The sequence below is a fragment of the Scyliorhinus canicula genome, chromosome 4 (assembly GCF_902713615.1).
Source record: "Scyliorhinus canicula chromosome 4, sScyCan1.1, whole genome shotgun sequence".
Lineage (NCBI taxonomy): Eukaryota > Metazoa > Chordata > Chondrichthyes > Carcharhiniformes > Scyliorhinidae > Scyliorhinus > Scyliorhinus canicula.
Window position 1 is genome coordinate 228,468,366 of NC_052149.1, and position 20,014 is coordinate 228,488,379.

At 51.8% G+C, this 20,014-nt stretch overlaps 1 protein-coding gene and 1 non-coding gene across 2 annotated transcripts in view; both read left to right on the top strand.

The window, feature by feature from the left end:
- The window catches only part of flt4 (fms related receptor tyrosine kinase 4), a 324,249-nt gene that overhangs the window by 40,439 nt on the left and 263,796 nt on the right, over nt 1–20,014 (top strand). The gene's annotated exons all lie outside the window — the stretch shown is intronic.
- On the top strand, nt 14,197–14,258 carry LOC119965535. Its single transcript, XR_005460544.1, has one exon. It is a non-coding gene; the product is annotated as a U7 small nuclear RNA (small nuclear RNA).

The following is a 20,014-nucleotide window of genomic DNA, read 5'->3' on the forward strand; positions in this document are numbered from 1 at the left end:
ATACCATTGTTCATAGAATTTACAGTACAGAAGGAGGCCATTCGGCCCATCTAGCCTGTTCCAGCTCCTGGAAAGAGCACCCTACCCAAGGTTAACACCTCTACCCTATTCTCATAACCCAGTAACCCCACTCAACACTAAGGGCAATTTTGGACACTAAGGGCAATTTGCCATGGCCAATCCACCTAACCTGCACATCTTTGGACTGTGGGAGGAAACCGGAGCACCCGGAGGAAACCCACGCACACACAGGGAGGATGTGCAGACTCCGCACAGACAGTGACCCAAGCCGGAATCGAACCTGGGACCCTGGAGCTGTGAAGCGATTGTGCTATCCACAATGCTACCATGCTGCCCATTGTATGGGTGTCTCGTTTTTGACCACAGAAACGCCTGTCTACTCCCCTTATGATCGAATCCCCTATGACTATAGCCCTGCCAGTCTTTTTCCCGCCCTTCTGTACAGCAGAGCCAGCCACGGTGCCATGAGCCTAGCTACTACTGCCTTCCCCTGGTGAGTCATGTCCCCCAACAATATCCAAAACTGTATATATGTTTTGGAGGGAGATGACTGCAGGGGACACCTGCACTGCCTTCCTGCTCTTTCTCTGCCTTTTGGTCACCCATTCCGTCTCCCTCACCAATCCTAATCTGTGGTGTGACCATCTCACTGAACGTGCTATCCACGACCTCCTCAGCATCGCGGATGCTCCAGAGTGAGTCCATCCGCAGCTCCAGAGCCATCATGCGGTCTAACAGGAGCTGCTGCTGGACACACTTCCCGCACATGAAGGAGTCGGGGCATCGGCGGCGTCCCTGAGCTCCCACATTCAGCACGAGGAGCATAACAAGGGTAAATCTGGTGAATCTGGGCCAGACTCCCCTCCAAAACCAATTGAACCTTGCTTGGGAAAGGAAGAGAGGTGGGAGAGGTTGGGCCTGTACTCATTGGAGTTCAGAAGAATGAGAGGCAGCCTGAACGAGATTCTTAACGGGGCTTGACAGGTGTCACGACCCTGGGCGAGTGCGCAGTCAATTCCAGCCCCACTTGACTCGGAGTCACACAAGTGAAATTAGATTTTATTTTAAATGCCTTGGCTGAGCCCAACGAACTGCAGTCACCATGTTTGTTACGGTAGCACAGTGGTTAGCACTGTGGTTTCACAGCGCCAGGGTCCCAGGTTCGATTCCCGGCTGGGTCACTGTCTGTGCGGAGTCTGCACGTTCTCCCCGTGTCTGCGTGGGTTTCCTCCGGGTGCTCCGGTTTCCTCCCACAAGTCCCGAAAGATGTGTTGTTAGGTAATTTGGACATTCTGAATTCTCCCTCTATGTACCCAAACAGGCACCGGAATGTGGCGACTAGGGGCTTTTCACGGTAACTTCATTGCAGTGTAAGCCTACTTGTGACAATAAAGATTATATATTAAATGCAAATAACCTTTTATTATGCACAGTGTTATACAGCCCAGCTGCCAGAGGTGACTTTACAGTTAGTGGGGTCCCACGCTCACCTTCGCTTCTGCCCTCCCGCTCCCCGTCTTGCGGCCCCCCGCCGCAAGTGCTGCACTGTCAGAGGGTCAGTACTGAGGGAGTGCTGCACTGTCAGAGGGTCAGTACTGAGGGAGTGCCGCACTGTCAGAGGGTCAGTACTGAGGGAGTGCTGCACTGTCAGAGGGTCAGTACTGAGGGAGTGCTGCACTGTCAGAGGGTCAGTACTGAGGGAGTCCCGCACTGTCAGAGGGTCAGTACTGAGGGAGTGCTGCACTGTCAGAGGGTCAGTACTGAGGGAGTGCTGCACTGTCAGAGGGTCAGTACTGAGGGAGTGCTGTACTGTCAGAGGGTCAGTACTGAGGGAGTGCTGCACTGTCAGAGGGTCAGTACTGAGGGAGTGCCGCACTGTCAGAGGGTCAGTACTGAGGGAGGGCTGCACTGTCAGAGGGGCAGTACTGAGGGAGTGCTACACTGTCAGAGGGTCAGTACTGAGGGAGTGCTGCACTGTCAGAGGGTCAGTACTGAGGGAGTGCTGCACTGTCAGAGGGTCAGTACTGAGGGAGTGCTGCACTGTCAGAGGGTCAGTACTGAGGGAGTGCTGCACTGTCAGAGGGTCAGTACTGAGGGAGTGCTGCACTGTCAGAGGGTCAGTACTGAGGGAGTGCGTGGGAGTACTGACCTGCACTGCGTAGTTTTCCTCCGGGTGCTCCGGTTTCCTCCCACAGTCCAAAGATGTGCGGGTTAGGTGGATTAGCCATGCAAAATTGCCCGTAGTGTCCTAAAAAGTAAGGTTAAAGGGGGGGTTGTTGGGTTACGGGTATAGGGTGGATACGTGGGTTTGAGTAGGGTGATCATTGCTCGGCACAACATCGAGGGCCGAAGGGCCTGTTCTGTGCTGTACTGATCTATGTTCTATGGTCTATGTCAGAGGGTCAGTACTGAGGGAGTGGCGCACTGTCAGAGGGTCAGTACTGAGGGAGTGCCGCACTGTCAGAGGGGCAGTACTGAGGGAGTGCCGCACTGTCAGAGGGTCAGTACTGAGGGAGTGCTGCACTGTCAGAGGGTCAGTACTGAGGCAGTGCTGCACTGTCAGAGGGTCAGTACTGAGGGAGTGCCGCACTGTCAGAGGGTCAGTACTGAGGGAGTGCTGCACTGTCAGAGGGTCAGTACTGAGGGAGTGCCGCACTCTCAGAGGGTCAGTACTGAGGGAGTGCTGCACTGTCAGAGGATCAGTACTGAGGGAGTGCTGCACAGTCAGAGGGTCAGTACTGAGGGAGTGCCACACTGTCAGAGGGTCAGTACTGAGGGAGTGCCGCACTGTCAGAGGGTCAGTACTGAGGGAGTGCCGCACTGTCAGAGGGTCAGTACTGAGGGAGTGCTGCACTGTCAGAGGGTCAGTACTGAGGGAGTGCCGCACTCTCAGAGGGTCAGTACTGAGGGAGTGCTGCACTGTCAGAGGATCAGTACTGAGGGAGTGCTGCACTGTCAGAGGGTCAATACTGAGGGAGTGCCGCACTGTCAGAGGGTCAGTACTGAGGGAGTGCTGCACTGTCAGAGGGTCAGTACTGAGGGAGTGCCGCACTCTCAGAGGGTCAGTACTGAGGGAGTGCTGCACTGTCAGAGGATCAGTACTGAGGGAGTGCTGCACTGTCAGAGTGTCAGTACTGAGGGAGGGCCACACTGTCAGAGGGTCAGTACTGAGGGAGTGCTGCACTGTCAGAGGGTCAGTACTGAGGGAGTGCTGCACTGTCAGAGGGTCAGTACTGAGGGGGTGCTGCACTGTCAGAGGGTCAGTACTGAGGGAGTGCTGCACTGTCAGAGGGTCAGTACTGAGGGAGTGCTGCACTGTCAGAGGGTCAGTACTGAGGGAGTGCTGCACTGTCAGAGGGTCAGTACTGAGGGAGTGCTGCACTGTCAGAGGGTCAGTACTGAGGGAGGGCTGCACTGTCAGAGGGTCAGTACTGAGGGAGTGCCGCACTGTCAGAGGGCCAGTACTGAGGGAGGGCTGCACTGTCAGAGGGGCAGTACTGAGGGAGTGCTGCACTGTCAGAGGGTCAGTACTGAGGGAGTGCTGCACTGTCAGAGGGTCAGTACTGAGGGAGTGCTGCACTCTCAGAGGGTCAGTACTGAGGGAGTGCTGCACTGTCAGAGGATCAGTACTGAGGGAGTGTTGCACTGTCAGAGGGTCAGTACTGTGGGAGTGCCGCACTGTCAGAGGGTCAGTACTGAGGGAGTGCTGCACTGTCAGAGGGTCAGTACTGAGGGAGTGCCGCACTGTCAGAGGGTCAGTATTGAGGGAGTGTTGTACTGTCAGAGGGGCAGTACTGAGGGAGTGCTGCACTGTCAGAGGGTCAGTACTGAGGGAGTGCCGCACTGTCAGAGGGTCAGTACTGAGGGAGTGCTGCACTGTCAGAGGGTCAGTACTGAGGGAGTGCTGCACTGTCAGAGGGTCAGTATTGAGGGAGTGTTGTACTGTCAGAGGGGCAGTACTGAGGGAGTGCTGCACTGTCAGAGGGTCAGTACTGAGGTAGTGCTGCACTGTCAGAGGGTCAGTACTGAGGGAGTGCTGCACTGTCAGAGGGTCAGTACTGAGGGAGTGCTGCACTGTCAGAGGGTCAGTACTGAGGGAGTGCCGCACTGTCAGAGGGTCAGTACTGAGGGAGTGCTGCACTGTCAGAGGGTCAGTACTGAGGGAGGGCTGCACTGTCAGAGGGTCAGTACTGAAGGAGTGCCGCACTGTCAGAGGGTCAGTACTGAGGGAGGGCTGCACTGTCAGAGGGGCAGTACTGAGGGAGTGCTGCACTGTCAGAGGGTCAGTACTGAGGGAGTGATGCACTGTCAGAGCGTCAGTACTGAGGGAGTGCTGCACTGTCAGAGGGTCAGTACTGAGGGAGTGCTGCACTGTCAGAGGGTCAGTACTGAGGGAGTGCTGCACTGTCAGAGGGTCAGTACTGAGGGAGTGCTGCACTGTCAGAGGGGCAGTACTGAGGGAGTGCTGCACTGTCAGAGGGTCAGTACTGAGGGAGTGCTGCACTGTCAGAGGGTCAGTACTGAGGGAGTGCTGCACTGTCAGAGGGTCAGTACTGAGGGAGTGCTGCACTGTAGGAGGTGCTGTTTTTCAGATGGGACCGGAGATGAAGTTTCTCCTCAGACACTAATTCGAAGCCGAGTTCTCCATCAGTGCAAAAACAAAACCATGAATGCTGGGAAACTAAAATAAAAACAGGAAAGGCTGGAAAATTCCTTGTGATGTGTCGTCACATTGAAGGCGTTCTCTGAATATAAGTTGCTGCCTTTCCAATGTTCAGCCGATCTGACAGCACCCATGGAGAGGGAAAGACAGGTTACCTTTCATGTCGTCGGCCTTCTTTTACAGTTTTGATTAAAGTTCCTGACCTGAAGCACTCGCTCTGTTTCTGTCTCCCCTGATTCTGCCACCCCTCCTGAGTATTTCCAGCATTTTCTGTGTTATGTTGCTTCCCCAGTTCACCGGATCGATATTCATCCTTCAACTCAGCATCAGTGAAAGGTTTTCTGGTCATTCTCAGACTGGTGTGTGTGGGAGCTTCCTGTGCATATATCCTTCTTCGTTGCAAAACACTTTGCCTTGAGGAAACAAAATGGGCTATGTCGACGTAAATGGTTCTTTGCTTGCTTTGAGTTTCCATTTCTATAAGGGAGATGTGATTCCTGCTACCAAGACTCCAAGTTTCATTCCTGAGCTGCGTGTCCTAACCTTCAGCCTGTGCCTCCTGGTCCCAGGCTCCCGAACTTGGCGGAATGGTTTCTCCCCCTCTGCCGTATCAATCCCCCTTCATATCTTCATATCTTGGATCAAATCACCACTTAAATCTTCTCCATTTCAGGGTGCTCGACCCTGGTTTCAGTAATCGCGCCTCATAATTTAACCCTTTATGTTTTGGTATTGTGCTCAGTAATCAATGCAGATTGATGCACCATCAATTGGACTCGAGTCGTCGTGAAGTTCCAAACAACAGGCTTTAATACGCTAGATGTGAGCCAGGCGGTGGTCGGACAGAGAAAGGCCAACTGCCAGCCAAAACGAGCTCTTATACACCGCCTTGTAGGCGGAGCTACCAACCTCTCAGCCAATCGGCGGGGAGTCACATGACCAGCCACAACCAATTGGCAGAGAGACACATGACTTGCCTGGGCCAATGGGCAGCGAGGCTGCTGTACTAATGGCAGCCTGGTTCTCCGATAATATGATCTCTCTAGCCATACTACCACGCAGTGCCCACTCAACCCAATGATGCCAGAATCTAACACAGTAACTCTAGGTGCGGTTTGACCAGGGCCTTGTTTAGTTGTGACATGATGTCAAAATCTTGCCAACTCATTTTTTTCTCTCTCAGAATAGTAGACAGCTGACCAAAGGTCATAGTGCACGAGGGCGAGGCCTGGACACCAGCTCTGCTGGTCAGGTTGTTCCAGTCAAACTGATTCTCCCACCCTGCTATGTGTCACAGCTTGTGTTGTCTTCTTTATTCAGATAGCTCTTCTTGTGAAGGGCACTGGGAACATTCCTCTACCTTTTCAAAGGCACAAGTTAAATTCAAGCAAAGGAAGATCTTCCATTTATTTGGCACCATTCACCAACTCTGGACACACAAGTCCACTTTAGAGATAAGGAAGTACTTGGTGAGTGGAGTCACTGATGCAGTGCAGGAGAAATAACAGCAGGTTTGTGCAGAGCAAGACCCCAAAAACATTAGTGAGGAAAAAGACCAGACTGTCTGTTTCAGTGATAATGGTTCAGGGATAAACAGTCACCAGAACACTGTGATAACGCATCTGTCACCCTTCAAAAAGAACTAGTCCACAAAAAAAACATCCACCAGTGCTAAGCTTCAGTTTGCATCTCACCCACAAGACAAGACCTCCGACAGTACAACACTCCCTCAGTACTGACCTTCTGACAGTGCAGCACTCCCTCAGTACTGTCCCTCTGACAGTGCAGCCCTCCCTCAGTACTGACCCTCTGACAGTGCAGCACTCCCTCCGTACTGACCCTCTGACAGTGCAGCACTCCCTCAATACTGACCCTCTGACAATGCAGCACTCCCTCAGTACTGACCCTCTGACAGTGCAGCACTCCCTCAGTACTGTCCCTCTGACAGTGCAGCCCTCCCTCAGTACTGTCCCTCTGACAGTGCAGCACTCCCTCAGTACTGACCCTCTGACAGTGCAGCCCTCCCTCAGTACTGACCCTCTGACAGTGCAGCACTCCCTCAGTACTGTCCCTCTGACAGTACAGCACTCCCTCAGTACTGACCCCCTGACAGTGCAGCAATCCCTCAGTACTGACCCTCTGACAGTACAACACTCCCTCAGTACTGTCCCTCTGACAGTGCGGCGCTCCCTCAGTACTGACCCTCTGACCATGCGGCACTCCCTCAGTACTGACCCTCTGAGAGTGCGGCACTCCCTCAGTACTGACCCTCTGACAGTACAACACTCCCTCAGTACTGACCCTCTGACAGTGCGGCACTCCCTCAGTACTGACGCTCTGAGAGTGCGGCACTCCCTCAGTACTGACCCTCTGACAGTGCAGCACTCCCTCAGTACTGTCCCTCTGACAGTACAGCACTCCCTCAGTACTGACCCCCTGACAGTGCAGCACTCCCTCAGTACTGTCCCTCTGACAGTGCAGCCCTCCCTCAGTACTGACCCTCTGACAGTGCAGCACTCCCTCAGTACTGACCCTCTGACAGTGCAGCACTCCCTCAATACTGACCCTCTGACAATGCAGCACTCCCTCAGTACTGACCCTCTGACAGTGCAGCACTCCCTCAGTACTGTCCCTCTGACAGTGCAGCCCTCCCTCAGTACTGTCCCTCTGACAGTGCAGCACTCCCTCAGTACTGACCCTCTGACAGTGCAGCCCTCCCTCAGTACTGACCCTCTGACAGTGCAGCACTCCCTCAGTACTGTCCCTCTGACAGTACAGCACTCCCTCAGTACTGACCCCCTGACAGTGCAGCAATCCCTCAGTACTGACCCTCTGACAGTACAACACTCCCTCAGTACTGTCCCTCTGACAGTGCGGCGCTCCCTCAGTACTGACCCTCTGACCATGCGGCACTCCCTCAGTACTGACCCTCTGAGAGTGCGGCACTCCCTCAGTACTGACCCTCTGACAGTACAACACTCCCTCAGTACTGACCCTCTGACAGTGCGGCACTCCCTCAGTACTGACGCTCTGAGAGTGCGGCACTCCCTCAGTACTGACCCTCTGACAGTACAACACTCCCTCAGTACTGACCCTCTGACAGTACAACACTCCCTCAGTACTGACCCTCTGACAGTGCAGCACTCCCTCAGTACTGCTCCACTGACAATGCAGCACTCCCTCAGTACTGACCCTCTGACAGTGCAGCACTCCCTCAGTACTGACCCCCTGACAGTGCAGCAATCCCTCAGTACTGACCCTCTGACAGTACAACACTCCCTCAGTACTGTCCCTCTGACAGTGCGGCGCTCCCTCAGTACTGACCCTCTGACAGTGCGGCACTCCCTCAGTACTGACCCTCTGAGAGTGCGGCACTCCCTCAGTACTGACCCTCTGACAGTACAACACTCCCTCAGTACTGACCCTCTGACAGTGCGGCACTCCCTCAGTACTGACCCTCTGAGAGTGCGGCACTCCCTCAGTACTGACCCTCTGACAGTACAACACTCCCTCAGTACTGACCCTCTGACAGTGCAGCACTCCCTCAGTACTGACCCTCTGACAGTGCAGCACTCCCTCAGTACTGATCATCTGACAGTGCAGCAGTCCCTCAATACTGACCCGCTGACAGTGCAGCACTCCCTCACTACTGACCCTCTGACAGTGCAGCATTCCCTCAGTACTGACCCTCTGACAGTGCAACACTCCCTCAGTACTGCCCCTCTGACAGTGCAGCACCTCCTCAGTACTGGCCCTCTGACAGTGCAGCACTCCCTCAGTACTGACCCTCTGACAGTGCAGCACTCCCTCAGTACTGACCCTCTGACAGTGCAGCACTCCCTCAGTACTGACCCACTGACAGTGCAGCATTCCCTCAGTACTGACCCTCTGACAGTGCAACACTCCCTCAGTACTGCCCCTCTGACAGTGCAGCACCTCCTCAGTACTGGCCCTCTGACAGTGCAGCATTCCCTCAGTACTGACCCTCTGACAGTGCAGCACTCCCTCAGTACTGACCCTCTGACAGTGCAGCACTCCCTCAGTACTGACCCTCTGACAGTACAACACTCCCTCAGTACTGACCCTCTGACAGTGCGGCACTCCTTCAGTACTGACCCTCTGACAGTGCAGCACTCCCTCAGTACTGACCCTCTGGCAGTGCAGCACTTCCTCAGTACTGACCCTCTGATAGTGCAGCACTCCCTCAGTACTGACCCTCTGACAGTGCAGCACTCCCTCAGTACTGACCCTCTGACAGTGCAGCACTCCCTCAGTACTGGCCCTCTGACAGTGCAGCACTCCCTCAGTACTGACCCTCTGGCAGTGCAGCACTCCCTCAGTACTGATCCTCTGACAGTGCAGCACTTCCTCAGTACGGACCTTCAGTGCTGCCTCTTGTACGGCCCACCCTCGCCACCATGTGATACGATGTGGTCCCTCTTAAAGTGAGCTTGTGATTTCCATCGAGTCACCATAGCCATGCAGGGAATAGGTCCAACTCCATGAGGAGGAGGAGGAGACCATAATAATATAATAATCCTTATTGTCATAACTCCAGTATTCATATTAAATTAAAATTGATAATGCTGTAATAATATTCAGCGGATCTGGCAGCCTTTGCTCTGAGAGATTCAATGTTAATAATTCTGCTCGAAGACCTTGAGCCTGAACTGGAAGAAGTAAAGAATTGGCCGGCAGAGGAGCTGGCAGCCTACCCTAATTAAATCAGAGCTTTCTGGCTGCAGATTGAACAGTTTCAGATCTTAATTGTTGCTAGTTTGTTCAGTTCACTTTTCTGATAACGATTAAGTTATTTCCTTTCACACCTCCTCTGGATCCATTTTTAGTTTCTTGTCTGTGACATTATGTGGAATGTCTCGTATATAAAGGGTTAATGTAATTTCATAAGTGACCACTAGATGGAGCTGGGAACAGACCGATATAAAGGACTGATTCTAAGGCTTCTGGGTGAGTGTGAAGGAGAGTGCAGGAGAGAGCAGAATAAAGCTTAAGACAGAGCGCATGAGACAAGTATTAGTGTAGTGCAGATTGTAATTTAGTAGATTATTGCCTGCTATAGGAATAGTGTTATTGAACATAATTTGTGTCACCTTTGTGAACACTACGACATTCATCCTGAGTATAAGAAACACAAAGAACACCACATTGCCCTGTTCCCATGTCTTTTTATCTCTCTTGCACCATTATCCCTTTTCTCATTTAACCTCTCCTGTCTTCTCTCTCTCTGTCTCTCCTCTTCCTGTCTCTGTCCTTGCCTCAAAATGTCTACATTTTAAACACTTCCCAGCTCTGATCGAAGGTCATCGACCTGAAACATCCGTTCTGTCCCTCTCTCCGTGGGTGACGGCCGACCTGCTGAAGATTTCCAGCATTTTCCGATTTATTTTTTTTCATTTTTAGTTCTGCGCATGGATGGTATTTAATGGAGCCCTTTCTCTCACACGTGGGAGCTGGGGACAACCCAGGAATATCCCATCCCCCGCAGGGTGGAAGAGCAGGGAATGCCTTTGGAAAATATCCACCTTTGAATGAATAAGTTGCAAATTGCAACTCGCTCGACATTGTACGGAAGGACTAGTCCTTGAATGACAGCGTAAAGATTCACAAGTTGTGATTAAACTTATGGGGATGAAGGGATGGTGGGGGGGTGGGATTTGGGGGGGGATGAGAGAGCGGTGAGGGGGGTTGGACCGATAAGGATGAATACAGATAGTGTCTGGGTAATATCAGACATCCCACCCTTGCTCCCTTTACTGCAGTCTTTGTTAATGAAGTCATTCCTGGTCCGTGTGTTGGAAACATTGGTGTAAATCTCCCCAAAGCCTCAGTTTGCAGAATCTGGAGGGTGAGAGATGGGGAAAGTGAAAAGCTGGGAAGCCAAGCTCTTTTTAGTTTTTCTCCCCTCTGTTTTTGAATGAATCATTGCTGTAAATTGTGGAAACCCCTGGAAAGGCTTTTGTACCTCTCGATTTCTACCCAAATGCCTCGAGTCGTAACCCAGGCCTGTGAATTCTCAGCACCGACAGCTAACGGACAAGGTGGCCTTTATTCAGGATGAAAAATCTCTTTTGCTGCAGTGTTCTATTTCCATGCAAGTGCCACGATCTATCAGCATCTTATCACGGAGCTGTGTCCACTGTGACTACTTGACAGTGTGGCGATTGAACGTTACAGAGTGATCTAACCCCACGGCGCAGATGGTTTTTATATGGATCTTGGCAGAATGTTCTGGCAAACTACCAACAGTGCCGCAGTTCCAAAGGGTGTTTCCTTAAAAAAAAGTTCCCCGATCGGTTTAACTCTTTACGATGGCATTTTCCTGTTAAAATAATAAGGATTCTTGGTGGGGGGGGGGGGGGGGGGGGGGGGGGGTGTAAGACCCACAAATCACGAAAGCCAGCACCGCAGGTTGGTAATGCCTGTTTTAATGTCAAATCATAGCAAACCTTGGGGTTAATTTCCAGAGGGGTAGAACGGAAAAATAGAAGACATGTCGAGCTTTGTGCACCACTGTGGCTGGAGTATTGTCAACAGTTCTGCTCTCCACATGATTAAAAACGGATATAGAGAGATTGGAGAAAGTGCAGAAGAGAGTTTCAAGACTGACACCAGAACTGGGGGAAAACAGTCTGGGGCCCTTTTCCCCCAGTAAAGGGACGGACGAGGGGGCCACAGTCTTTACAACGATGAATGGGATTTGATCGGGTAGGTGTGAAGATATTGGCTGGGATTTTCCATTCCCCTCCCCCTCTCCGGCCTTCCAGTAACGGAGCGGTTTGCCATTGGCTGTCGGCGAGATATTCCAGTTCTGCCGCAGTTGATGGCCATTTGTCTTGCTTGCAGGACCTGCCACCAGGGGGCCTGTCGCGGGGATGGAGGGGGGGGGGCGTCTCCGACGGGACTGGAAGTATCCACCGGTGGGAAGGGCTGGAAAATCCCATCCGTTGGTCCAACTTGTACAAGGAGGTCAGAACTTGCAGCCATGGGAGTTAGATGGAGCTTAAAAAATGACATAAGGAATTTGGGAGGATGCTGTCTGTCCAGAGAGTGATGAAAATGTGGAACTCACTTCAGAAGCACTTTTTGAGGTGGATAGTGTTGACATTTTTTAAGGAAAAGCGAGATAAACACTTGAGGGAGAAAGGAATTGAAGGTCATGCTGATGACGTTCGAGGAAGTGGAGGTTTATGTAGGACACAAAAGATCGGCAAAGACCACCAGATTTTCCGTTCCCTCCCCCCACCACTGCTCCCCTTCCACCCCCACCCCTGCCATGTTTTCCAGCAGCGAAGGTGGCTTGACTTTGGTTATGGCTTTTTGCATGACTCCCACTGCCAGGGAAGCTGCCGCACGCGGGAGAGTGGGGACGGGACGGAAGATCTCCCAGTGGGAAGGGCTGGAAGACCCTCCCCCATGAGAGTGCCTGTGCTCTCAATTCTATCTCATTCAGAAAACAATCTGAACTCTCTTGTGACATCACAAAGCAGCCAAGAATCTGAGATCTCGAAGCTCTCAGAACCCGAGGGGGGAGCTGAATCCAAGATTGTTTGGGTTTTTTTTTAAATGAAGCTGTTCTTAACTAAAGACAACAAACTCGACTTCCTCATAACTAAATACAATACCCTGGCTTATGGTGAGAGAGTGTTATGTGAAGTATGCTGAGGCATGAAACAAATGAGTTATAAAATGAGACGACAATTTATGTTCCCCTTTGAATAATAAAAATACAACGATCATTTCCAAACTGAAGAATCTCTAGTGCAGCAAAGAACCTTCGTTCAACTCTTCATCACCCCAGAGTGCTCACATCCAGCTTGTGGAGCTTTCTCTGTAAGTGCTGCACACAGCTTTGTGCACAGAAAATCACACATATCACACTGTAGATGGGCAGCCAGCTATTGGTTGAGGGAGGGGATCCCTTATCTCTTCATCACGTCTTTTCCTGTCAGACACACACACACCTCTGTTCAGAGGTGCAGGGAAGAGCAGCAGGCAAGTCTTAACCACATCCAAATGGAGCTTAGGCACGGTAGCACAGTGGTTAGCACAGCTGCCTCACACGCCAGGATCCCGGGTTCAATTCCAGCCTTGGGTGACTGTTCGGAGTCTGGGCCGAGGTGGGGGGTGCTCTTTCAGGGGGCCGGTGCAGACCCGATGGGCTGAATGGCCTCTTCTGAATGTAGGGATTCTATAAAAAAAACTGAAGTGCGTCATTCAGCCCCTCAAGCATACTGTGCAGTTATAGAACATAGAACAGTACAGCACAGAACAGGCCCTTCAGCCCTCGATGTTGTGCCGAGCAATGATCACCCTACTCAAACCCACGTATCCACCCTATACCCGTAACCCAACAACCCCCCCAACCTTACTTTTTAGGACACTACGGGCAATTTAGCATGGCCAATCCACCTAACCCGCACATCTTTGGACTGTGGGAGGAAACCGGAGCACCCGGAAGAAACCCACGCACAGACGGGGAGGACGTGCAGACTCCGCACAGACAGTGACCCAGCCGGGAATCGAACCTGGGACCCTGGAGCTGTGAAGCATTTATGCTAACCACCATGCTACCGTGTTGCCCCTGTTATGGCTATTGTGACAGATGGGTGTGCACTAAGAGTGATTCATGGTATGCACTATGCTTTAGATAGAATGGAGCATGCACTCACTCTCTTGTGAATGTGTTTTTGGAATGATACAGCACAGAATGAGGCCATTTGGCCCATTATGCCAGTTGCAGCTCTCTGAAAAAGAACGTCAATAACTTTCACTCACTCCACCGTGCTCCTGCCTTCAATTTTCTCTTTTTCAAATATTTATCCAATTTCATTTTGAGAGGCTCCTTTGAATCTGCTTCCAGCACCTGTCAGGAGGAGCAATCCAGACCCCAGAAACTCGTCAAGGCCGAAATATTCTCTCGATGCTCCCTCTGGCACCTCTTCCAATTGTGTCGGCCTGTGCCCTCTAGTTACTGATACTCCCGCCACTGGAAATCACATCTGAGGGGACAGCACAGCAGAGTGGGAACAAGATAGAGGATTCTTTTAAATTGGTTAGCAGAGGCAAAATGGGCCGAAGGGCCTGGCTGTATGACTCCAGAATCAGATCTCCCGTTTTGCTCTGTCTGCGACTTTTTCCACTGCCAATTTCCTCGATGCGCCCTCTAAGGCTCACCGATTCTTTGTTTTACAGCTTCTCCTCTATCCCATGTCAAACTGATTCTTTGCTCGCAATTTCATTGCTGTTTGTGAGATTTTGTGAGATTTTCCAGTCCCGCCCGGGGGGGGGGGGGGTGGATCTTCCGGTCGGGCTGAAGTCACAGACATGTGGCGGGTCTCTCCACGGCGGGGCCAGACAATTCCAGCCGTCAACGACCGCACCCTTGGGTGCTCGTTTCCTCAGCACCTCTGTGTTCAGAACCCTCCTGACATTTTTGACCAGAAATTTTCCCCCCCCCCTCGAAGGATGTTCATCCCTTTATCCCACCTGTGAAGGGTTATAGCTCTTTTGCTACTTGTCCAGAAGGTTCCGGCTTCCTGAAGCTGGAACCGCTCAAATTTTTTTAGCAGAAGCTGTTTAGCACACTGGGCTAAATCGCTGGCTTTGAAAGCAGACCAAGGCAGGCCAGCAGCACGGTTCAATTCCCGTACCAGCCTCCCCGAACAGGTGCCGGAATGTGGCGACTAGGGGCTTTTCACAGTAACTTCATTTGAAGCCTACTCGTGACAATAAATCGATTTTCATTCATTTCATTCAACTTGGCCCTCCCCAGCCTCTGGAGGACTCACAGATGTGTCTCGGCGCTCTCAATGAGTTCTTTAGCCATGTGGGCAGTGATTGGCATCCTGCGCTTCAATCAGGAATGCAGGCAAAGCTCTGCCAAACCTTCCATCCAACGGCTCTGGGTGGTTTTGGTGCCATATTGAGACGACCTCTGCAGTGAGGAGAAACTGTTTCCACCGAATGGAAGGTGCGTAACCAGGAGACACAGATTTATGGCAATTTGGTAAATGGACCAGAGGGGAGATGGGGAGAATTTGTTTAAAGCAGTGATGGGTTGTAATAATAATAATCTTTATCAGTGTCACAAGTAGGCTTAGATTAACACTGCAATGAAGTTACTGTGAAAATCCCCTAGTCGCCACACTCCAGCGCCTGTTCGGGTACACGGAGGGAGAATTCAGAATGTCCAAATGACCTAACAGCACGTCTTTCGGGACTTGTGGGAGGAAACTCGGGCACCCGGAGGAAACCCACACAGACACGGGGAGAACGTGCAGACTCCGCACAGACAGTGACCCAAGCCGGGATTCGAACTTGGGACCATGGTGCTGTGAAGCAACAGTGCTAACCGCTGTGCTACCGTGCCGCCCACTGTGATCGGAAATGCGCCGCCTGGGGTGGAAGCAGATTCAACAATACCTTTCCAAATGGAGCTGGATAACTACTTAAAGGGAATAAATTTGCAGAGGTAGGGTACAAAATGATCTAGTAAGACTAGTTGGAAAACTCCATGAAAGAGCCAGCTGTAGGCACAATGGACCAATGTCCAGATTCAACTATGGATGAGTTAAATAGAAAAACATAGTCAAAAGCAATTATACAAAGCCGTGAGAAGAGAAGGCCATTCATTCCTTTGAGTCTGTTCGTCCATTGGCTGAACTTTACCTCAACTCTATCTACCCACCTTTTGAAGGGTAACATCCGTTAGGATCTGAAAAATAACCAGACAGGCGAATATTTCACTTTCAGGCCCCTTTGACAGAAAACATGGGTTACATATGACTGCCACTGAAGTTATTGACTACGGTGGAGAGGTTCAATAACAGGAGATAACAGAAATCGAATCAGAAAATGAGTCAAACGGTTTACAGCACAGAAAGAGGCCCTTCAGCCCATCGTGTCTGTGTCGGCCATTAATCTGTTTGAACGGCCATTAATCTGTTCGAATGGCATTTTCCAGCATTTGGTCCGTAGCCTGGCTCATCTAAAGGCTTCTTAAATGTTGTGAGGGTTCTTACCTCTACCTCCCCTTCAGGCAGTGAGCTCCTCAAATTCCCTCTAAATCTCCTGACCTTATGTCTATGCCCCCTGGTTATTGCCCCCCCCCCCCCCCCCCCAAATCCTCAGTAGGTCTGGGAGCATCTTTGAACAGAGAAACAGATTTAGTGTTTGAAGTCTGCCCATCCCGAACTGCCATTGTAAAGTGTGGTGGGTGGCTGAGGCACCCTCAATTACGACGCGAGAGCGAGGTCGGTAATCAAAAGGCTTTAATCTACAGAGAACTGAGCAGCATCCGAGAGAAGTGTGCTCACCTCATGGAGCCTTATCCTATATACCGTTTCCTGGGGGCGTAGCCAGAGGCGGAGTCTTAAAGGGGCAAGGCATTAAAGGTCAGGTACCGTTTACAGCCGTTATCACAGTGGGGAACTGCTTTCTTCAACCGCTGGGGGTCTCCCAGTGGATCAGAAGCCCCCAGCTGTATGCCCTTTGGGCAGGGTGGTTCCCTGGCATGGTATGATTAGCATAGCTGCCTGCCATTGGTGCAGAACACCGGCTTACCATTGGCCCTGGTCGGTCATGTGCCTCTCGACCGGTTGGTTGAGACCAGTCATGTGACGGCTCCCCGACGGCTCCCCGATTGGTCAAGAGGCTGAGTTAATCCCGCCTCCAGGGCGGGGTATAAATACCCAGTACTCCCGGCGGTCGCCCTTATACTGTAATCGACCGCAGGGCTAACATCTAGCTGATTAAAGCCATACTTTTGTCCAGCAACTCATCTCGTGTTCAATTGATGGTACGTCACATGGGCACTGTCAAGTTGCCCGCTGAGGCCCCAGTGTTCCCCGCTCAGGCCCCAGCGTTCCCCGCTCAGGCCCCAGTGTTCCCCGCTCAGGCCCCAGTGTTCCCCGCTCAGGCCCCAGAGTTCCCCGCTCAGGCCCCAGCGTTCCCCGCTCAGGCCCCAGAGTTCCCCGCTCAGGCCCCAGCGTTCCCCGCTCAGGCCCCAGTGTTCCCCGCTCAGGCCCCAGAGTTCCCCGCTCAGGCCCCAGCGTTCCCCGCTCAGGCCCCAGTGTTCCCCGCTCAGGCCCCAGTGTTCCCCGCTGAAGCCCCTTGCATAATTCGAGTCATGTGAATGGTCACATGTTTCTTGGCACTGAGCGCTCCAGGAAACACGTGGCTAAACGCGCTCGCTATGGGACTTTGTCCCCTTTTGGGAGAATCGTGCCCATCATATATGATAAAAACAGAAAATGCTGGCCAAACTGATCAGGTTTGGCAGTATCTATGGAGAAAGAAACAGAGCGAACGTTTTTGAGTATTCCTAGCCTCTGACCTGCTCCTGGGGTCACAGTATCTATATGGCTAATCAAGTTCAGGTTTTGGTTCATGGTAACCCCAGGATGTTGCTCGCGGGGGATGGTAATGCCATTGAATGTCAAGGGGAGATGGTTGGATTTTCTCTTGTTGGACGTGATCTTTGCCCGACATTTCTGTGGCACGAATGTTACTTGCCACTTGTCAGCCCGAGCTGCCTTTCTGCATTTGGACATGGAATGCTTCAATGTCTGAGGAGTCACACATGGTGCTGAACATTGTGCAGTCATCAGTGAACATAACTGATGTTATAATGGAGGGAAAGTCATTGATGAAGCAGCTGAAGATGGTTGGGCCTAGGACACTCTCCTGAGGAACTCCTGCAGTGATGTCCTGGGACTGAGTTGACTGACCTCTAACAACCACAACCACCTTCCTTTGTGCCAGGTATGATTCCAACCAACTGAGAGTTGTCCACCTGACTCCCATTGACTCCACTTTAGCTAGGGCTCCATGATGCCATAATTGCTAAAATGCTGCCTTGATGTGAAAAACAGTCACCCTCACCTTACCTCTGGCATTTAGCTGTTTTGTCCATGTTTGGACCAAGGCTGTGATGAGGTCAGGGGCTGAGTGACCCTGGCTGAAGCCAAACTGAGCACCAGAGAGCATGTTACAGCTGAGTCAGTATTGCTCGATGGCCCTGTCGGTAACACTTTCCATCACTTTACCAATGATCGTGAGTAGATTGATGGGGCGATAATTGGCTGGGTTGGAAGCACAGTGGTTCGCACAGCTCCAGGGTCCTGGGTTCGATTCCCGGCTTGGGTCACTGTCCGTGCGGAGTCTGCACGTTCTCCCTGTGTCTGCGTGGGTTTCCTCCGGGTGCTCCTGTTTCCTCCTTGCTAGGTGAATTGGACATTCTGAATTCCCCCTCAGTGTACCCGAACAGGCGTACTAGGAGATTTTCACAGTAACTTCTCTGCAGTGTTAATGTCGGCCTACTTGTGACACTAATAAAGATTATTATTATTTGTCCTGTTTCTTTTGTCCAGGACACACCTGGGCAATTTTTCACGTTGCTGGGTAGATGCCAGTGTTGTAGCTGTACTGGAACAGCTTGGCTAGGGGTGCGGCAAGTTCTGGAGAAAAAATCTTCAGGACTATTGCTCGAATATTGTCGGGGCCCATAGCCTTTGTCGTATCCAGTGCCTCCAGCCATTTCTTGATATCCCGTGGGGGGGTGAATCAAATTGGCTGAAGACTGACATCTGTGATGCTGGGAATTTCATTTTTTAAATAAATTTAAAGTACCCAATCATTTTTTCCAATTAAGGGGCAATTTAGGGTGGCCAATTCACCCATCCTGCACATCTTTGGGTTGTGGGGGCGAAACCCACGCAAACACGGGGACAATGTGCAAACTCCACACGGACAGTGACCCAGAGCCGGGATCGAACCTGGGACCTCGGGGCCGTGAGGCAGCAGGGCTAACCCACTGTGCCACTGTGCTGCCCGATGCTGGGAACTTCTGAAGGAGGCATCGATGGATCATCCGCTCGGCACTTCTAGCTGAAGATTGTTGTCAATGCTGCAGCCTTATCATTCACACGGGTTTGACCTTCCCCATCATTGAGGGTGGGGATATTTGTGGAGCCGCCTCCTCCTCCAGTGAGTTGTTTGAGGGCACGTTTTCAGTACTATTTGTTGATGATTGAATCAGAGGGATAAAGGATCAGGTCATTCAGCCCATCCGGCATGTTCCTCATCCAGTTAGATGTGTCTGATAGGTAGTTCAATCCCATTGTTTCCATATCCCTGAATACGCTGCCCAGAAACAACCACTGATTTCTACTCATAGAATCCCTACAGTGCAGAAGGAGGTCATTTGGCCCATCGAATCTGCAGCGACCCTCTGAAAGAGCACTCCACCCAAGCCCACTCCCCCACCCTATCCTAATAACCCCTTAACCTAACCTGTACATCCCTGGACACTAAGGGGCAATTTATCATGGCCAAACTTGCACATCTTTGGACTGTGGTAGGAAACCAGAGCACCCGGAAGAAACCCACGCAGACGCGGGGAGAACGTACAAACTCCACACAGACAGTCACCCGAGGCCAGAATTGAACCCAGGTCCCTGGCGCTGTGAGGCAGCAGTGCTAACCACTATGCCACCGTGCCACCCCATTTTTTGATTGATGTCCAGAATCAGGGATTGTTTGTCATCCACTTTCAATTAGATGCTGTAACACCCAGTATCGTCAATAGCTGCCATAACATGCTTTTTGAAATATCTCCAGGCATTTCACAGGAGTCAGACAGTCAGCAGGCCACATAACGAGATGGACAGGTGGTCAAAAGCTTGGTCAAAGTGCTGGGTTTTCCACAAGCCCAGTGATGGCTACCCTGAGGGTGTGGGGACAGAGGCGGCAGCACCTGGGGCTGGAGGAGGCCTCGGTTTGGGCATTGATTTGTGGAAATCACAGGTTTGTTCCCAGGGGGCTGGATGGGGGGGTCTCGGGGGTGTCATCAGGCGGGGATTGAGCGGTTTTGGGGATCATTGACGGCAGCTTCCCGAGCTTGGAGGAGTTGGAGGAGAAATTTGAGCTGCCTGTCGGGAATGGGGATTTGCAGGTGAGGGACTCTGTTCGGAGGCAGGTAGCGTCCTTTCCTCACCTGCCGGCCCAGGGCTACAGGACAAGGTGGTGTCAAGAACAGGGGTAGGGGATGGGATGGTGTTGGAAATTTACAAGGAGCTGATGGATTGGGAAGGAGCCCCGATAGGGGTCGAGAAGTGCAAATGGGAGGAAGAGTTTGGTAGGGAGTTGGAGGCTGGGCTGTGGGAGGAGGCCCTGAGGAGGGTGAATACATTGTGGCCGTGCGCTAAAGCCTTATTCAGTTTAAGGTGGTCCACATGGGCACAAATGACTGTGGCTGGATTGAGCAGGTTTTTTGAAGGGGTGGAAGTTAGGTGTGGGCAATGTGCGGGT